This window comes from Ixodes scapularis, unplaced genomic scaffold, assembly GCF_016920785.2.
Source record: "Ixodes scapularis isolate PalLabHiFi unplaced genomic scaffold, ASM1692078v2 ptg000922l_1___fragment_2___debris__unscaffolded, whole genome shotgun sequence".
Lineage (NCBI taxonomy): Eukaryota > Metazoa > Arthropoda > Arachnida > Ixodida > Ixodidae > Ixodes > Ixodes scapularis.
The window spans coordinates 58496-74977 of NW_024610069.1; the positions used below are offsets into that span (position 1 = coordinate 58496).

The 16482-nt window shown below is 43.7% G+C and overlaps 1 non-coding gene across 1 annotated transcript; it reads right to left on the reverse strand.

The window, feature by feature from the left end:
- Positions 1-2718: 2718 nt before the first annotated feature.
- On the reverse strand, positions 2719-2791 carry Trnak-cuu. Its single transcript has one exon. It is a non-coding gene; the product is annotated as a tRNA-Lys (tRNA).
- Positions 2792-16482: the final 13691 nt, after the last annotated feature.

The window sequence follows — 16482 nt, forward strand, 5'->3', positions numbered from 1 at the left end:
CCCTACCAGTACAAGGTTCTGTACATGCCCGGGAAGCTTCTGGCAACAGCAGACATTCATTCCCGCGCTCCTCTGAAGGCCCCCGAAAACCAAGTCGACAAAGTCGAGCTGTTTGTATGGAAGCTGCTCATGGACGTCGAAGGTCTCACGTCCTCTCGTCTCGATCGTCTTAGCAAGCACCAATCCGAGGACGGAGTCTGTGTGGCTTGCTCAGGTTCTGCGAGGGTGGCTCTCCAAGGAAGCTGTCCAAGGAAGCTGTCCAATGTTCCTGTTCATTTTCAAGCCCACTGGAGGGAATGAAGCAGCATCACAGCATTCCAAGGGCAGCTGCTGAAGGACTGTCGTATCCTGGTTTCAAAGTCCCTTTGAAAGGAGATGCCCTAACTCCTCCCCGAAGGTCACCAAAGCATCGGGCGATGTAAAGCCAGGGCTCGTGACTCGGTCTGGTGGCTCGCCATAAACAGCGAGTTAGAACAGCTGGTTGGCACCTGTGAGAAGTGTGCGCAGACCAAGGTTCAGCCCTGTGAGCCACCTTTCGGAACTCCCACTTCAGGCTGTCCGCGGCAGCGAGTCGGGGTAAACTTGTTTAAACAGAAGGGTCACAACTATGCCGTCACAGTAGACTACTACTCTCGCTTCTCAAAATAGGTGAGCCTTACGCCTACGACATCAAGTTTTGTCATCGCTGTCATGATGAAGAGGTACTTCGCTCGTTTTGGAATCCCGGACTCTGTGGTATCAGACAACGGTCCACAGTTTTCTTTAAGAGTTTGCTTCCTTTCCGGCTACCTATGGGTTCGCACATCAGACAAGCAGCCTGAGGTACCCCCAAGCAAACGGGGAAGCAGAGCGCATGTTCCAGACGCTCAAACAAATTTTTGTCAAGTCGGACGACCCTCACATGGCATTGCTTGTCTATCGCGACACCTCCGGCGTGACTGGCTACAGCCCCTCGGAACTGCTATCGGGACGGCGCCTACAGACTCGGCTTACAGGGGTCAACATATCCCTCACTCCCAAGTGGCCATCACCGAAGGTCGTCAGACGTAGAGAGAATGTGGTGCAAAGTCGTCAAAGGAAAGACTTCAACTTTCGTCACGCGGCACTGTCGCTGCGGCTTTTGGAAGCAGGCGAGGACGTTTGTGTCCAGGTCATTTCGTGTATAGCAAAAGTATTCAGCCTGGCACAGCGACCCCGATCCTACGTCACCGAGACACCTAGTCCAGCCGTCCGAGTGACCCAGTTCTATGCCTGCCAGCCACACCTGGTCAGTCAAGCCCCGTAGCTGAGCCGCGAGTCAAAGCTGTGACTCGTGACTTGACGAATGTGCCTAGCACTTCTGCGACAAGCGCTTCTCAAGGTGTTCGGCTCACCCCTTAGGGCGGTGGGTGAAGCCAACAAAGGGACTCAATTTATAAGCTCGAGGTTAGGCTGCACAAGACCCCTCGAGTTCAAAAGGGGGATGTAGTGTTGTGCCCACCTAACAGATGGCGTCACCGTTCCACACGGCGACATTACATTCTTCTTCCCGGGAGCGGCGGGGAAATAAAAGTGTTTTTCGTTTAGCGCTCACTGGGTGCGCAGCTCGTTTTAATCCCTCCTCGGCCACCTCGGCTGCTGTCTTATCGTGGCCGCCTGGTCGCAGTTGTCGCGACCGGTCCTGTCATCCTGTTTTATCGTGTCCTCAATTTCCCAGGCTTCTTAGATGATCGTAGACAAGGGCCGAAAAATAGACAGAGGCAAGATGCTGTCGTAAACACCGGCGTGACACTGGCGCAATTCTTAAATGATCCGTGAGTCAGAAGCAGTGGCGTAGGCAGGGGGGGGAGGTGAAGTGGGGGACTCCAGAGGGGAACCGTGCGCGCATGCGCAGCACGAACAGCAGCGCCACCGCAGCGGTGTGACTTCAAAGAGTTAAGTTCGTTTATTGGAAGACCTCTTGCTATTGGAGCGTGTTGCAATCGTTGACGTACGAGCGTAAAACAGCAAAACAATTAAGACAAAACATGTTTGCGCGGAAGAGAAGCGAGGTGTCGCTACATGTCTTATTCGTGGGCCTTTAGCCAGACGAGATCGCAGCGTCGCCGTTGTGCCGCGCCTGACACTCGGAAAACTATACGGGAACGGGGAAGTACAAAAAAACAAGAAAACCTTACATGTGTCTAAAATCTAAACGTTTGCTGACCTCGTCTCAAAATGGATTACGGACCACAAACTAAGCAGCGAACTACAGCCGAACAAACAAAACGAACTGACCGCAAAGGAACGCCCTGTGATCAAGTATTGGTTCCAGTAAACGGGGGCCGCGTTCCAACGGCATATTTTCCAGACTGAGTTGTCTTAGAAATGTTGCCCCCTATTGACTGAGCATCATTACAACATACCTGGGCGAAGATTTCGCTATCGCAAACGACGTTTAGTTTTAGTGGTTACGCTGCGCTTATAGGGGATTATAGAAATCTCCACAGCCGCCTCAGTGCTTCTAAGTTCAGAACTAAAGTGGGCTCGTTCGTCGAAATAAGAACAATGAGCTCACAAATGTCGTTCATTCGCATTAATTAGGATAAACGAGGTCAGATGGTGCTACACAGTTAAGAAGGGAATGCAAAAATAGTAGGAAGTTGATACCGCAGCACTCTAATACATCAATGGCAGTTAAAACATCAATCAACTTTTAGAAAAAAGATCGTCATAATGAAGAAGAAAAAAAAAAATGAGCGCCCAACGTGGGGCTCGAACCCACGACCCCGAGATTAAGAGTCTCGTGCTCTACCGACTGAGCTAGCCGGGCGATGATGCGAACTCTGATAAGTTGCAGTACTGAAATGTACATTTTAAAAATCTGGCCGGGCATTTCTTGGTAGTGTCTTCTGGTTTTGCGTGGCTGTGAAAGTGAAAGTGCGAGCTCTAAGCCACGCTCCTGAAGGAAATCGTGCCTTGATCAATTTATTTCGTGGTTTTTGAGATATTTTGTTTTATTTATGATGTTTCATGCATGCTGTGAATATGCCGGTGTGGCGTCCTTCGGCTTTTTCAAGTAGTCAATGTGGCAGTTTTTTTTCTGCAGGTCCCCAGCATCAGGCACTTTTTTTATACAAATGCACTTTTTTAATAATAATATTAATATTAATAATAATAATATTATTATGATTAATCGTTTATTGCACGAACACATAAAACTCGGTGCAGACACGGGTCCATCAAAGCCGTCTAGGCTTTTTACGGTGAAAAACACCTTGATGAGCATACCTGCCCTGATGTCATACAGAAAATCACAAATGCTAACAAATTTTGTTTCTGGATACACTTAGGTAAAAGAAGTTAATTCACTATGATTATTCTCAGTATATGACACCACATTACCATAAAATCTAAAGCAGGGATGCACACCACTTCAGAATAAATAACACAAGACAAAATGCTCTTACTATCGGTCTTGAGATGGGCCTTAGCATACGCATTTAAGAATTTTCTTTAATTTTCGCATTGACGTTCTGTTATGTAAGTCTTCGTGAAGTTCATTAAATGTTTGTACATGAAAATACCTCACGCTTTCTCCTTAACACGCTCTTCTTCTGAGCACCTCATGCATTTATTCATGCATTCATTCATTCAGTTGTTGACTTTCCGCGCTCGTGAACGGCGAGTAGCCTAAGTAGTGAAGCACAGAATCAAAAGGAGCACACACAAGAAATTTACGGCACGTGCAACAGCTAGTATCTATTATGGGGGAACAGCAAATAGGTAACAGCTAAATATTAGCCATTGAACGACTAAACGTTGATTGCTCTTGAAAGACGTAGACACGCTCTTGGGGTAATAATAATAATAAGTGATAACAATAATAATAATAATAATAATTTTATTGAACACGCATTTAACAAGGCAGATACACGGGCCTGTCAAAGCAAGAGGCGGCTTGTGGGACAGCAACCTACAGTTCATGCTTGAAAGACTCCCCACAAACAAGTTCACGATTCAAACTCACCTACAGAGACAGAACAATGTAGGTGATAATAGGGATTCCAACATATGCACGCAACAATATACAGTCCCAACTTCTCTCCAATACCTGGAATTGATTCTTTCAATTTAATAATAATAATAATAATAATCGGTTGGCGGCAGAAAAAAAAAGTGGATGGCAGTACGCCGTGGGTTGCACGCACTAAGCCAGGGGTCAACGCTGCTGCGTCTGTTTTTCAATGATAACCTCCCTAGGCTCAACGGAGAGCCCTTCTGGATGACCCGTTCCCGCGCCAGAAAAATGAACTTCAAATTTCTATGCGTGAAGGACGGCAACATCTTTGCAAAGAGAGACGAGAAGGACCGTCCCATCGAAATCTACCGACACGCTGACCTCGAAAAAATAATGTAACTTGATAGCTTCGTTTCAGTTTCCTTTTTTTCAGCTATCGGATTTTTCGAGCCCTAAGAGTAGTTTCGCACTTAGCGACAGCATCACATATACTGTGGTACACGTAAATATTCGAAACATTATAAAATATTGGGACCAGTTTTGTGTTTTGATAAGAAATGTCATCGCCGACGTTGATGTGTTCGTACTATCGGAAATCAACGCTCATGACGGATCAACTAAATGTTATCATCTGGATGGTTTTAACCAATTTTGTTTCACACGACACGGCAGAACAGGGGATGGTATATCCGTATTTGTAAGGAATGGGTGGCATGCAGAACGTCGGGATCTCACGTTCGAAGCAGCCGAATACTTAGCTCTAAAAATAACAAACTCACAATGCAGTTTCTTTTTACTTGCTCTGTAGAGACCACCACCTGAAAGCATTCCCAGCTTTATTCGGGAGCTCCGGGCGGCGTTCGAGGGCCTGGAAGCTCAACGCTGTTTATGCGTTTCGGGAGATATTAGCATTGATACGCTGGCGCTTTCTAAAAGCCACGTGGTGTATTATTTAAATTTGATTGAGGATTTTGGAGTTGACTGGCTGATTAACTCGGCCACAAGAGAGGGGCATGTTTTGAACAAGTTGGTGCCAACCTGTATAGATCATTTGAACATAAAAGCGCCTGACGCTTTAATCAGATCAGTCGTGATTGGCCAGAAATTGGCGGACCATTTTTTTGTTACGTATTGTTGTGTTTTTGGGGAGAATGTGCCGCAGCGCTACCAACCCCGACGAACAATCACTAGAGTTGATTAGAAACGTTATGCTGAGTTCATCAGGACTTACCGGTGGGAGGATCTTGTTGGCTCGTCAAGTACATTCGAACTTTATGACAGGTTTAATGAAGTTCTAAATTCTCTAAAGATAAATTGCGTAAAAGATGGAGAAGTTCGAAAAAAAAAAAGCCTGACCTTCCGTGGTTGGATGGTGGCATTTTGGCAGCAGTTAAGCAAAAGGAGCTGGCATGGGCTCGCAGCAGGAATAATCCAAAGAGTAAACAGCTAAGACAAGACGTTAAGATATCCAGAAACCGCGCCAACGCTATGTTGCGCTCGGCTAAAAGAATGCATTACAAAAATTAATTTCTTCAATCATCTCGTGACTTTGCCAAGACATAGAGTCCTATAAACGAACGCCGTGGTATGCCGGTACGGGCAGCCTTTGAATCGGAGATCTGCTTTGGACGCAATGCATTCTCAGTTGCAAACGACTTTAATGCTTAGATCGCTTTGTTTTTGAGAGTTGTCAAAGACCGGGAGGAAAGAACCCTAACACTGAAAAGAACCGTAGCTCCGTCGGGTTTCCTTCCCTGCTTGGACAGGCAGGAGTTGCATCCTTTAATGTCTGGCCTCAGCTCCAACAAACCGGCTGGTGGTGACAACATTGGAATGGGTGAGCACCGAAGGAACTTTGACACCTTGTGTAATGTGCTACTCATTAGTCTAAGCGAAATACTAACTTCTGGTTGCATACCGGTCAACCTAAAAACTGCAACGGTTAGCCGTTATTCAAGGGTGGGACTAGAGGAAAGTTTGAAAGTTATCGCCCAATATGAATCTTGCCTCCGTTGTCTAAAATTTTGGAGAAGCATCTGTTCAAAGTTATGACTTCATTTTTGACAAGCATAACCTTATGTCATCCTGCCAATACGGTTTTGTCAAGGGTCGCGGTATTCACCTCTACTGGAAGAGCTATCGGACGTGTTTAACACTAGTTTTGACAATAATCAATATCTCCCGTGCTCTGTTTCTTGATGTATCCAAGGTGTTTGACACAGTTAGTCATGACACACTGCTTCAAGAACTTAATGTTTCTGGTTTCAGAGGTCCATTTCTTTCACTTCTTACTAACCTTTTAACTTACCGGTCTCAGATGACTTTTCTTGGCGATATAGGCGATATAGATATATATACATTTGCACTATAGTACCGCGATAGATATGCTGCAGGATGACGCTATATACCTGTTCGATTGGTTTGCGCCAAACCGTATTAATATCAATTGCTCAAAAACAAAACTGGTCTGTTTTTCAAACCCGCTGACGAGTGTTTGCCTAGATACGCCCTTGATTTTGCATACGTCATGTTGTGCCGATTGTACACGCGTTCCTGTTGAATATGTTTGTGATGTTAAGTATATGGGAATTGTGTTCGGTTCTGATTTATCCTGGAACGCACAGATGGCAAATATTTGCAAAAGAATGAGAAGAGTATCCTGTCTGCTGTATTCTATTGAAGTGTTTGTCCCGATGTCAATTCGGATACTTATTATGCAAGCACTGGGATATTGTATTTTAAGATATGGCATTACTTCATTTGGAAACTGTCCCAGGAGATGGCATAAGAGGATTGATGGAATCTTGAAAGGTGTGCTGAGAAGCGTATCTTACAACTCGGAGTTTCTTGCAGAGGACAACTTGTTTAAATCGTTGCAGTTGCCTAAATTTCAGACCCTTTTCAAGCACACTATTATCAGCAGGCACTACTGGGACAGTTCCTTTAAGAATCCCAAGTATGTGTCTAGGTCGTTCAGGAGAAATCAACGGTTTGAAGGGCCCAGCAAAAGAACGCGTTATGGAGAGACGCAAGATATTTTTATGTACCAAAAAATTAAAGCCGTTTACAACTCCCTGTAACACCGAATTAGAGCGCAGCTGATGAGGAGGAGGAGGGAAGAGTACTGAGGTTCACGTGTTATCGGGGGGGAGGGATGGTCACGTGACCTTGGAGGGGTCATATGACCCCCTCGCTAAGGTCCCGTGGGGGTCATGTGACCTGGGGGTGTCACGTGACCACGGGGGTCACGTGACCTCGAGGGGTCACCTGGCCTGAAGAGAAAATTTTCCGCTAGATTTAGCGGGGAAATTTTTCCGCTAGATTTAGCGGAGAGATTTTTCCGCTAGGTTTAGCGGGTAAAATATTCCGCTAGATTTAGCGGGGAAACTTTTCCGCTAGATTTAGCGGGGAAAATATTCCGCTAGATTTAGCGGGGAAATTTTTCCGCTAGATTTAGCGCAAGAATTTACCCATAATGCACCGCGCGGTTACGCCGACGGCGACGGCGACGCCGACGCCGCTCAAGCCGGAAACGGGCGCCTAAGAGCTGCGCTCTAAAATATTTAATGAGCTTCACGAAGGCTTAGATTACATAGAGTAGGCGGAAAAGTTACAGAAAGCTCTCAAGTGTGTTTGCTAAAACCCATCTCAAGACCGATCGAGAAAAAAAAATTCTGATGTTTTGTGTATCCGTGCTCAGTTTGATGGTAATGTGGTGTCAGACAGTGTGAGCAATCATATTAGTTTTTTTTAATTGAGTGACTCCGGAAACAAATTTTGTTATCATTTGTGATATTCTGTTTCACTTCACGAGCCGCATGCGCGTCAAGGTGGTGTTCATCATACAAACCCTAGATGGCTTTGATGAACCCGTTTCTGTACCTGGTTGTGTGTTCGTGCAATGAACTAGTATTATTATTATTATTATTATTATTGTGTTTTTATCATTATTATCATTATCATTATTAACGTGTGCGAAAAAAGTTTGTTTCTATCTTAAACATCGCTTCATAAGGAGGATGCTCACTGTTTAACATATGAGTCTGTGTTTTGCGTGTTGGTTTGCTTTGCTTGCAACGGCGTCGGGAGAATTTTGTTTAAAACGCTGCATGAAATCATCAATCCTCCGAGCCTGTTATCTCAACTGTGTCTTAGGATTCCACGTGTGCCTATTCGTTTTCTGTCAACTTTTTATGTTTTTAGAACGTTTAGTCCGGAAACCCAATTGTGAGAATGGCACAGCGTTTGAATCGTTACTCCGAAAAACTTGAAATTTTCCACCCTTGCTAGAGGACGTTTGTCCTTTCTATTAAAATCTTGCCCATGCAGGATGGGCATTGCTGAATTGGCTCTGTTATGTCTGAATTTCGTCATCTACATGGCGTGCTTTCTTGTGGTGCACTTGTTTTCCTACGGTCTTGTGTTCCGTGTCGAGTGTTACGGCCTTGTTTTTATTTTATTCTACTAATTACTCGTGTACGGCCTAGTATTATGCTAAAAAATCTTTTCTGCGGAGATGAGTATAATGTATTTTTTATTCAGCAGTGTACCAGCACCATAAACTTAGGTTTGTTCCTGGACACTGTATAATAAAGATTGATTATTATCATTATTATTATTATTATTCAACGCCTCGACACCCTGCACTCATTTGATGGACGCAGATTACCCTATCTTGCCACGCTAGAGGTGACCCATCTCTTTGAAATCCTACGAAGATCTACTCAGAACATCCCGGTGAGCCACCACCGACCGCCATCAAAACGACGACATTGCTCCGGTGCCTCCGAAGCTTGGAACGCTCGTCCATCAACAACCGGTGCTTGTCACTCGACTCCTACTTGAGCTGCAACGCTTGACCTATGTGCTTCGTGAGGTGAATCCGAACCTGGTCAGAACTGTCGTTTTTGGCCTCGGCTGCCAGGGCAGGTTTCCGCCTTATTACCCTGCAGAGCTTTGTGTTCGTCCAAAGCCAGCTGTCCAGCAAGACCATCTTCGCGGTGAGCTAGTCGATTTCTCGTTTATCTGCACGAGTCTTCTGAGCAGAGACTGAACTGGTGCAGACCATGGCTTCATGTGTGGAATGCGCTAAGTGCAGCAAAGAAATTCGGAACGATGGCAAACACCTGATTTGTACGACCAGCAAGAACGCTTTCCATCTTACTAAAAACTGCGCAGGCGTTTCTGAATCAAGGTTTACCGCCATGAGTCAAGTGAAGAGAGACAATTGGATCTGCAGGTCTTGTCGCAATAATGAGAACCTCTCAGTTCCAAGCCCAGCGCATTCCAGTGCACCAAATCCATGAAAAGAAACTGGCTCCGTAAGGGGAGAACTAGCATCCATGAACGCAAAACTTGAAGCCTTACTCTCCCTGAAACAGAGCGTCGACTCCTTGGAAGTGCTCCCCGCCAAGCTTGACGAACTCCTCGCCCTAGGGCCTATTGTTGAGTGCCTCCAGACGACAGTGAAAGACGTCCAAACATGCATTGCTGATTTCTCTGCAAAATATAACTCTCTTTTAACGCTAGCAACATCAAATAATCAAACGGTGAAAGCCCTCCAGGCCGAGGTCTCGGATCTCCAAGCCAAGATACAGTCCCAAGCAACAGAGATCCTAAAAATACGTACTGAGCAAAATGACAGCGAACAGTACTCGCGTCTTGCTAACATGGAACTGCACGGGCTGCCGACCTCTCCGGGAGAAAATCTCGTAGCGTCTATAGCCGAGCTCGCGAGTAAGCTGTCTATTGCTAAGACATTCCAGTGTTCTGATATTCAGGAAGTACATCGCTTGCCAGGCAGGCGGGACGGGATTGCACCAGTCCTAATCCGATTCTCTTCAGTCAGTCTGAAGGAAGCCTGGATGGCTGAGCGTGGTGCCCTTCGTTTGCTGAGTCAAACAGGGGACATCCCACGGCTTTACTTCAATGATAACCTGACCCGAGCGAGCAAGGAGCTGTTTTGGCTAGCAAGACAGAAAGGCAAGGCTCAGGGCTACAAATTCGTATGGGTGAAAAGGGGAAAAATATTTGCCAAGAAGAGTGAGGGTTCTGACCTCATTCGTGTCAACCAGATAACGGACATTGACAGCATTGTATAGGCCCCTAATGAATTTTGCTCGAGTGTCAGATTTTCACAGACTTCGTAATTCTTTTGAAGATTCTCTAGACTCATCCTGCACAGTAGTTCATGTTAATATCAGGAGCCTTCGAAAACATTGGAATGAATTCAAAGTAATATGTAGTGATATCAACACTTCAGTTGACGTTTTTGTTCTCTCCGAAATTAATATTGCAGCAGAAATTACAAGTCAGTTTTCTATGCCAAACTATAACAGTACGTTTACCACTCGGCCATGTGGCAGAGGGGGTGGGATTGCAGTCTATGTTCGTGACAACTGGTCCATCAATAACCTAACGGTTACGTTCAGTCACGCCGAATGTATTGCGTTCAATATCACAAGTGAACTTAGCTCTATATGTTTTTTTAGCAATATATAGGCCTCCATCAGAACACGTACGCAATTTTTTGGATGAACTAGATGGTGCTCTTCGGCAGTTGTCCACTCACGATCAATTATGCATCCTCGGCGATTTTAACATCGACATTTTGACCCCCCAAAGCCTTCAGTATGCACTTACCTCAACACTCTCTCTGGTAACGGGATTAGCAGCTTGATAAATGCTCCAACCCGTGAAGAAATTCTCTCGGGTCGGTTGGTCGTCTCATGTATAGACCATATCAATCTCCGAACTTGTTCACAAAGAGTCCAGTCAGCAATTATCACACAGAAGCTTGCAGATCATTACTTTATTTCATGTCGGTGATCCAATGTTAACCCTGCCCCGCAAAATACCTTACTGGGCACTAGAACATCTGTTATTGACACCGCTAAATTTGATCGTCTTGTTTCTTCCTTCGACTGGAATGGGTTTCTTCAATCAGTTAGTTCCACGGGCACATACCAAAAGTTCGCTCATGTCATTAATATGTTTTACGTTTCCTCAAGAAAAGAAATCTGCGTTAAAAGACGTCGGCCTAATCACTACTGGTTGAGTGCAGACATTTTGGCGGCAATAGCGGAAAAGAATAACTTGTGGGCTCGATATAGGCGTTCGCCTAGTAATACTGTACTTAAATCGAACTATCAAATTTGCAGAAACATGGTAAATGCTATGATTCGCTCGGCAAAGCGAAAGTATTTTCATAAAAAATTTTCAGAGTCTCGCTCGAACATGACACAGACTTGGATTCTCGTCAATGAGTTTCGTGGCAACCCTTCTACAAGTTCTGTTGATAACGTTTTGAAAAAAAAAACTTCGGTCCAAATCTTTCAACAGTTGTAAGAGATTTCAACAGTTTTTTTGCGACCTTTTCTGGTAAAAGCAGAGATTCTTCCATCACTTTCGACAATGTCGTCGCAGCTTCTGCTTTTCTTCCACCGCTCAATGATGTCGACCTGCACTCGTTACTATTTAGTTTCAAGTCTTCCAAATCTCCAGGCATTGACGGCATCCGAGTTTCCGATCTCCGCAGAAATTATGAGGTTATCAAGCATGTATTGCTTCATATGTTGAATGGCTTTATTGAGAGTTGCGTTCTTCCAGATGAACTAAAAACTGCTATTGTAAGGCCCTTATACAAAGGAGGTGGAGCGAATAAGATTGAAAATTACCGCCCAATTTCTATATTACCAATTATTGTTCAAATCCTAGAAAAACACGTATTCCAAGTTATGTCATCCTTTCTAGACGTGCATAATGTCCTCTCACCTAGTCAGTTTGGTTTTATTTGGGGAAAAGGAACTCAACCTCTGCTGGAAGACTTTTCTGATTTACTCTTTTCCGGTTTTGAAAGAAATCGTGTTAGCTGTGCCCTTTTTTTAGACGTTTGAAGGCGTTTGATACGGTCAGCCATTCAGTCCTCTTGGGAAAGCTGCATAGCTACGGCTTTCGTGGCCCGTTTTTTTCTTTTCTGTCCAATTACCTTTTAAATCGCTCACAGCTTGTAATTGCAGCTGAGTCCCGCAGTCCGCGAACAATGCTAAGAGCAGGGGCACCCCAGGACTCAATTTTGTCTCCACTTCTATTTAATCTGTTGGTTAATGATATTTCAACATCTCTCTCTGAAGCCAAGCTTTATCAATATGCGGACGATACCGTAATAGTCACTCGACATCTTAATTTCGAAAATGCCGCCCGCTCACTACAGTGTGCTGCGACTACAGTCATGGACTGGTTTCAGCGAAACCTTATGGATGTGAACGTAAATAAGACTAAACTTATCTGTTTCCATAATCCCCTTAAGTACGTCCGTCTCGATTTCCCTTTTGTTTTACATCACTCAAAATGTGTACCATGCAAGTGTGTTTCATTGGAATATGTTGAATCTGTCAAGTACCTTGGAATTTTATTTGACTGCGGCCTAACTTGGAGTGCTCAATTCGTGTCACTTTGTGCAAAGCTAAGGAGTGTACGTTGTCTTTTATATAACACCAAATCGCTTATGCCGTTTTCTGTACGTAAAATAATCGCCCACACACTTGCATATAGCGTGTTAAGGTATGGGATTACAGTGTTTGGAAACTGTTCTACCCAGTCGCATGGTAAAATAGATAGCATTTTAAGAAATATTTTGAAAAGTGTATCTTACGGCTTGCAAATACCTGACGACAGTGACCTGTTTAATTTCCTGCAATTCCCATGTCTCAGAAGTATTTTTACTCGAACTGTTGTCCAACGTTACTTCTGGTCTGATGATTTCAAGAGAGAAAACGTACCTACTCATTCCCTTCGTTTTCAAGAAACATTTAAAGTCCCTTTTGTCCGTACTCGATATGGTAGGAATACGCGCGAATATTATGTGCCTGAGACGTTTAACAATTTGCACTCTGAAATTCTGCAGGCTAATTCTTTGAGACAGCTGAAGAAATGTATGAAAGTTCATCTTTCCGGAGGAGAGATTACATAATGTTTATATTTAGTTGCGTATGTATTTGTGTACATATTATTCATGTTTTGTGCACTCCTAACTGCTTTATTCTTGTTTTTAACGTCCACGTTGCTTTATTATTGCGAATTTTTGTACTGACTTTGTTCTTGGTCGTTTCACAATTGTGTCTATATTTACTACATTTGCATTTGTGTATATATTAGTCATCCTGTCTTGTGCACTCCTAACTGTTTTATGATCGTTTTCTTTCCCGTTTTCTGCTTTCTTTGTGCTAATTTTTTACTGACTGTGTTCTTGGACATTCAACCTCTGTCTCTTTCTTTTTTCTTTTTTTTTGGGGGGGCGGCGTCACACAAGCCACCGTTGGCTTTGATTGCCCCCGCACTCCTGTATGAATTTATGAATGTTCCTGAATACAAATTTATTATTATTATTATTATTATTATTATTATTATTATTATTATTATTATTATTATTATTATTGTATCTGTCTCTAACAACTCTTTGAAGTCGGGTGCATTTTCGGAGGCGTGGATCGTTGCCGTAGTCATTCCTGTGCACAAGTAAGGTAACAGGGGACGTCCGCAGTTACCGAGCGGTCTTGCTACCATCTACCTTCTCGAAGTTATTTGCAATGGCAGATAAAAAAACTCTGTCATTTTCTTTCAAAACTGAAATAGTGCCTGTCCAGCACGTATTCATACCCGGACGCTCTAGAACGACAAATGTGGTTGCTTTTATGTCTGCGATCTCAAAGGCCGTGTGCAGTAAGGGGCAGGTCGATTCTATACTTTTTGACCTTAGTAAGGCCTTTGATGTTGTAGACCACGACATTCTGCTGTCGAAACTATGGCAGTATGGTGTATGTGGGACATTGCACCACTGGCTGCAAGATTATTTATTGCACGAAGCATGCGTTGTTCGAGTAAACGGAAAATACTCGTTGAGATATGGCGTCACTTCCGGGGTCCCTCAGGGGTCGTTGCTGGAGCCTCTACTTTTTTTCTATTTTTTCAATGACGTGTCTAAGTTTATCTCCAATTTTCAGTTTTGCAATATGCAGATTATATTAAGATATTTCGTGAAATTCGCAGTGTCACTGATTGTAGAATGCTTCAGGAGGATGCTTGTTCATTCTATAATTGGTGTATGACTATAACAACCTCATCTTAAATAAGGCTAAAACTATAATTAACTGCACGCGAAAAACGCACAGCATGTTTCCACTACACTATTCACTCAGAGGTTCTGAGTTTTGTTAGCGAAATTTGAAACTTTGCTGTGATATTTGATTCTTCTCTCCGCTTTGACGCACATATAGATCAAATGATTATGTCCGCCTTGCGTACTCTGGGTGATGCCTGAAGGATGTCTAGAGTGTTTTCGAAACCGAAGATATTCTTTGTTCACTACTGCGTGTTAGCTCGATCCCATCGGGAATACGCCTCGGTGGTCTGGAACAGGATCTGTCCCAGCAGCTCCATTAGGCTAGAGCGAGTACAAAATAAATTCCAGTCAATCTATAGACATAGGGACTTTAACGATAACTAATATTGGTTACGCAATGATTGTTTAATGAGCGCTCTACATTTGTCTAGTTTACATCAACGCCGTGAAAAAGTTGATGTTTCATTTTTCTTTAAAGCCATTCACGGCTTTCTTGACTGTCCTGACTTGCTGGCTCAGATATCCCTCAGGGTTCCATAGACGGCGACCCGTTCGCCTATGCTTTTTTATTTTTCAGTCGCGTCAAATGTACACAATACAGTGTTTCGTATGGAAAAGACCTACAATGGTCTTGACAGTCACCTGGACATCTTTTGTGGACAAAAAGATTTCTTTTTTTAATCCTTGTGTCTGTTGTGTGACTCCAGATAATACTTTCGTGGACGTCTGTCGTTAACGCTGATCTTATTTAAATAAAATATATGACATTTTCGTACGGGTACAGTGAACGGCTTTTAGTGCCCTCCAGCATGTTTTTCTCCGTTTGGCTGTACTCTAATAAATTTAAATGGGACAATGAAAGTAAAAGAAACGTTACAAAACGGACGAAGTTGCAAATGGTAAGACAAAAAATACGATTTTGTTTTAATTTATATAATCGCATTCGTATCTACAGGGTGCCGCTGTAAGGACCAACACATTTGGCACGCCTTGCAAAATCGGAAGTAAAACGTACATACCCGAATTTCAGTACGCTAACGTAGTTTGCCAGGAAGTTCTATGTATATTTTTTGTGGAGCTTGAGTCAGAGATGATAAAATATTAAAATCAGAACAAAAAAAAAAAAAAGACAACCGCGCACTTCCTACACTCTAAAAAAAAAAAAGGTGTCGTCTTACACCCTTTTGTCCCATATAATGGACCCTAAACTTCAGTACGACGCACAGCGCGCTATATTTGAACAGACGGCCCAAAATTTTATGAGGGGCTTGATAACGGTGCGATGTAACTTATTATATAGCGAAACGACGTATGAAGGACCACGGAAAGAAAACACTGGGGATTTCCAGTGGGACCAAGCAGACCCGGATTATGTTTCTTTTTTTGTAGTCAGTAACACATACTCTACATTAGCGTTTTTAATAAGTTGTATCACACGGCTATCACACCTCTCGTTAAAGATGGTACCGTCAGTTACCGCTCATTCACACTGGAAGCGGATCCGCGTTCGCAAAGCGGTTGCGAACGCGGTTGTATAAGGATCCAGTACAATTGCACGCGCACTTGATGTCATCGATGCGCGTGCAATTGTACTGGATCTTTATACAACCGCGTTCGCAACCGCTTTGCAAACGCGGATCCGCTTCCAGTGTGAATGAGCGGTTAGACGTGAGTGCGCTTTACATCTAACTGAAGTTACGGGTTGTCTCATATGGGACAAAGGGTATAAGAACACACCCTTTTTTTCAAAGAATGGATGCCCTGTACCTGACGTTCGTCGTCTGTACACCGGTTTGTGACCTCCCTCTTAGGTGGGAGGTCACATATTTTAATAAAAGTATTAACTATCGCCATTATCCTGCTAATCGCCAACACCTGCCATTGTATCTTAGCATTTTTGCGTTGAGAGAGCCACTCGGGGGCGTGTTCATGAACCATTGTGGAGACGTCAAACAGGCTGGTATGAGGCATAGAAGGCATACGGCCATCGATGTTGCTTTATTTATAATATTTTACTAATTAAGTTCTTAAGAAAATAGACATAAAACGTTTTACGAAACTACGTTCGCGTGCCTAATTTAGGCTTTGTGCGTCTGTAACTCGAATTTTGTACGGTGTGCCGAATGAGATGGTCCTTACTAGCGGACCCTGTACATGTCTAAAATAACGTTTTACGCGACAATGGTTCGAGCTCCAGAATATGTGGCATTTGTTATAACCGAAATTAAATATCTTAAAAAAAAATGATTTCGGTTCGCTTATGAATGATCATCCCAGGAAGCATACAGTATTGCGCCAATATTGGTGTCGGATCGGAAAGTCGGGCCAATATCATTCTGATGCTGCCAATATTGGCGCTGGACCGTAACGATCGGGCCAGTAT